General features: G+C 36.4%; 1 pseudogene; it reads left to right on the plus strand.

Annotated features, from left to right (window-relative positions):
• The first annotated feature begins 1,835 nt into the window (after positions 1-1,835).
• On the plus strand, positions 1,836-3,911 carry LOC100796628 (1-deoxy-D-xylulose 5-phosphate reductoisomerase, chloroplastic-like; annotated as a pseudogene).
• Positions 3,912-5,078: the final 1,167 nt, after the last annotated feature.

Here is a 5,078-nt window from a genome sequence, read left to right on the forward strand (position 1 = left end):
TATCTCATCTATCAGCTCTTGTTCATGAACTTTGTTTCAAAGGTGGTTGCTTAATCAAAAAACTCTTGGTAAAACAAAGATTAGTTCTTTTGTTAAGATGTAAAGATAACATATTTAATGATTTTCATCAAAACCATATATGTGCAAAGCAAAGTAAAGAAAGATAAAAAAGGGAAGAGTGCGTATATGTTTTTATACTGATTCACCCTAACCTCAGACTACGTCTAGTCCTCACCCATAAAGATGAGATTTCAATAACACAACCAGTACACAACTTGACCAACAAACCACTAGGTTTCAACAACCTGCTAGTTTCCCATTGGACTTCAATCCTAGCCTCAATTAGACCAGCTACACCAATAGATTTCTTCTCTATTAGCCACTGCTATATTTTACAGAAGATGGGTCCATGATTAACTGCACGCATTACAAATTTTCTCCTCTTAAGAGGGATTCCACCAAGGAACTTATTCTTACATTTCTATTTAAGTTTATTAAAAGCTTTGAAAACATAATACAGAAGTGGGTCACTCTCACAAAGAAGGTTGAAACTAAAACACATATTTCTCACTCAAAGATCTAGCAAAGTGCGTTGTAGATTTGGAACGATTCAACTTGTTCTTCGTAGCCTTCGAAAATGTATCTTAAAGCTCCCAATAAGACCTTTGTGATGGGCTCCACACAACTGACACGCTTATGGAGCAAATAGGTTCACTTTCCAGCTGTCATGATGTGATAGCAAACAAAACCATTATGAGGTTCTCATTTTTTGATGGGCATTCTGAAGAACCATCAGAATAACCATTCTAATGTTTGTTGAGAATGAATCCATACTTTGGTGAATTCCCTTGATGAAGTTTAGATTGATATCTCATTATGATGTAGTGCAACTTTATCACTTTTGACACTTCTTCACAGCTTCAAAGTATTCAGAGGTTGACTACTTCAAAAAGACTTAGTAGAAGTTGATGTTGTCAGTGTGTTAGTGTTCTGTCCAAGGTCAGAATGATTTGTTCAGTCCTTTAGTTTGATGCTTCACATTAGTTTTTCTCATGGACAATTTCATCATTCAACAATATTGCATCATCTTATGTAGTTAGTTCTTCCTTTATGGTGTGCCTTCAGTGATTGTGGCAACATATGGAGGGTGAAGAGCTGTGAGACTTCAGTCTATTGATATTGTTCAAGTGATGCATTTTGAGTCTTTTTGAATCATTCTAATGTTCATAAACTTGGGTCAAGGTCTTCATCATTTTGATGTAGACTCTGCATAGCTTCCTTTCTGATGTGCCTTCAGTGATTGTGGCAACATATGGAGGGTGAAGAACTGTGAGACTTCAATCTATTGATATTGTTCAAGTGATGCATTTTGAGTCTTTTTGAATCATTCTAATGTTCATAAAATTGGATCAAGGTCTTCATCATTCTGATGTAGACTCTGCATAGCTTCATTTTGAACCATGATGTTCTTCATATAGCCTTTGATGAATCTTCTATGTAAGACCTTGTTCTGATGGACTTCAAGAATTCTTGTGAGTTCTCAACGTAATAAACATTGAAACACTTAAGTAGAATTGTTAGCTATCACTTAAACCTATCATCATTTCAAGATTTGTATTGCTAATGATTTATCATAATTAAAACAGTGAATTCAACACAATAGGCTCTAAATAATGAGTATTTTACTATTTTTGTGTAAATCATTCTCTCATGCCGTTGTGATAGCCTAAGGGTCACGTGTTTTTGTTTGTTAGGAACGGATCTATATTCCTATATATGTAATCATGGAGATGAATGAATACAATTTATAGCTTCCTATTTCCTTTCCTCTTAATTTTTATGAGTTCTCCCTTACTGGAAAAGGGCTAGTATCAATGGTGTTTTCATAGTACTTCCTCTGCCTTCCATGGATGACCACCCCACCCCTTCCCAGAGAAAATCGATGTCATGATCCAGCAACTACAAAATCAACATTTGACGATGTTCACAACGATAAACAAGTTATGCCTCTGGCTCCTTGCCTAGGCAAGTCGTCAACCATCTTCCGATCACACGACCATTCATCCATCCCCTACCCCTGTTACCAAACCCATTGCCACAATCAAATTGTTTCAACGAAATCAAAAATCCCTAAACATGTTCTTCACTGGTCGATCTAGCACTTGTTCTCCACTCTATTTGATAAAGCATTCACAAACCTTTGTACCGCAACGCCGTTGTTTGACTTAAACCCGCCCACATCACCACCGTTGTACTCAGCATACTCATCTGCAATGGTATCATGACCAATTTTACAAAGTTTCTCATCTTCGCAAAGGTCAAACTTACCATTACAACACTCTAGATATGCAAGCACACCTTATCCGAGCTCAAGTTCCATATCGCCCGTGTAAGAGAGTTTCCCATGATCCACATTCGACATCGTCGTTGCTACTGTCACAAAGGGATGAGAGGTCTCTGCTCACGCTCTGCGCGGCATGACCGAGTATTTGTTCACGTGTGCACTGCATATCGTGTCGATAAGATATTCCACCATGGTCGTTGATGCATTCGACATCACTGTTGCCGTCACTGCATGGATGGTTTTGCTTTTAAAAGAAAAGAGCATAGAGCAACATCAGGAGGGTAATTTTATTGTTCATTGCAAGCATCACCACCAACCTAGACAGGACAAGCATTTCCAGAACAAGGTTGCATGACTTGGGGTGGACCAAAACCCATTTGAATTGTTGGGTGTATTGGTTCAATTGGAACTCAGACACTAGGTTTTGTGGCAGAGAATCCAAAAAAGTTTAAAGTTGCAAAACAGAGTTGGTTCAAATGTTACTCTTCTTACAGACCATTTAAGATGATTTAAGCCTCAACTTGTTGTTGTTAGAAATGAAACCTTATTTGTTGAACTAATAGAGGCCTAACATAATGTTGAACAAAATCCCTATAGAGTAGGGAATCATTGAGGTTGCTTGTCACACCAATGCAGTTAATTAGTGTAGTCACAAGAATAGTAGGTTGTGCAGGACTGAAGCCAACAGTTGCTATGATAAAAGCATGGACAGACATAGCTTTAGCCAACAAAGGGACATTGATTGTGGGAGGTCCTTTTGTTCTTCCTCCTCAGCAACATAACATAAAATTAGTTACAAATGATTCAGAACATTATATCATTTTCCAATGTATCCAGGGGTTACCAAAGGGTGCACTTATGCAAATAATCTTAACTGCATCTGGGGGTGCTTTCGGGGATTGGCCAATTGATAAACTAAAAGCTGTTAAAGTTGCTAATGCAGTAAAACATTCCAACTGCAATATGGGGAACAAGATAGCTGTGGATTTTGCTATACTTTTTAATAAAAGATCTAGAAGTAATTGATGCAGATTACTTGTTTGGAGCTGACTATGATCATATTGAGATTTTCATTCATCCAAAATCAAGCATACATAGGATTTATCTGTTCTTGCACATTTGGGGTGCCCTGATATGCGTTTGCCAATCCCCTTTACATTCTCATGGCCTGGTAGGATTTGTTTTTTCTGAAGTCACTTAACTATGTCTTGATCTTTGCAAGCTTGGTTCACTTACATTTAAATATCCATCCATGAATCTTGCCTATGTTGTTGGTCGTGTTAGAGGCATAATGACATGAGTTCTAAGTGCAGCAAATGAGAAAGTTGCTGAGATGTTTATTGATGAAAAAATTAGCTATTTAGATATATTGAAAGTTGTGGAGCTAACATGTGAGAAGCATCAAAATGAATTGTTAGCCTCACCTTCCCTTGAGGAAATTATTCACTATTATCTGTGGGAGCTTACTTTCTTAAACCTCATTTTGGTCCCCCTCCTACTTAGTTTGGTGACATCTCTTCTCATTCATATGCCAATGGCCCATTGGTCACCCTTATGGTCATTCTAGATTTCCACATTGATTCTATGAATGACGTCCTTACCCTTCCCGCTTTGGAACAATGGCTTGTTTTCTCTCTTGTTGATACTTGGGAAAAATGGAATGACTTGCCAGGCTTGCACAACCTTGAGCATAAGGTTGCTTTTAATGAGGGAGGTATTGTTAAGAGTAACCCAATCAGCTAGGGGTCATTGAGATGGGTAACTACATTGTGAATTTTCAACACCATTGATTTGTTGGCACAACTATTGGTGTTACCATTTACAATGGGTAGTAGACTGATAGGATATCAGAACTTAGATGCTTTGAGACAAACCACAGGCCAACATATGCCTATTTTGAGGAAAGAATAGGTCCAAGTCCAACAAATCTACTAGCCACTTTCTATATACATGATTTAGGCCACTTTTATTGTTGCAGCCATGCTCCTTTTGAAGGCTTGCCATGATCACAACCTTGAGGGAAAATTTGTTGTGGAAGAGTGGAGTAATGTTTCAGCCCAAGACCCCAATAAACTTGAAAGCCTAAATCTTGTAGGCCCCAATGTGTGAAGATTACTCCTATCTAAAAGAGAGACCATGTTTAGTCTAATAGGCTCTAAATAATCAGTATTTTACTATTTTTGTTTTAAGTCATTTTGTTATGTTGTGATAGTCTCAGGGTCACGTGTTTCTCTTTGTTAGGCACATATCTATATTCCTATATATGTAATCATGATGTAATGAAAAAATGGAGATAAATGTATATAGTTTATAACTTGCTATCTCCCTTCCTCTTTCTAATTTCTGTGGAGTTCCCCCTTAGTGTAAAAGGCTTGTATCAGATGGCTCAACAAATCTCATCAGTTCATCAAAGTTTAATAATTTTTGTTATTCACAAAATTATGAGATTTTTAGGGTTAGACATTCTCCATATCTTAAATTATGATATTATTAATATCTTAAATTAATGCAATTCATATTTTTAATACATTGCATTATATAATTTATTTATTTTTTGTATTTATTTATTTTTTATATTTACTTTATCATTAATTTTTTGGTCAATGGATTATATTAAATCACAATAAGAATTTCACAACTACCCTGAAATATTTCTATTCAAGTTAGATAGAATCATTATGAATGATATTAGGATAAAGAACAATTTAAAGATTTTACTAGTTTTGATTTGATC

The sequence above is a fragment of the Glycine max genome, chromosome 15 (genome assembly GCF_000004515.6).
Source record: "Glycine max cultivar Williams 82 chromosome 15, Glycine_max_v4.0, whole genome shotgun sequence".
In the NCBI taxonomy this organism is placed as follows: domain Eukaryota; kingdom Viridiplantae; phylum Streptophyta; class Magnoliopsida; order Fabales; family Fabaceae; genus Glycine; species Glycine max.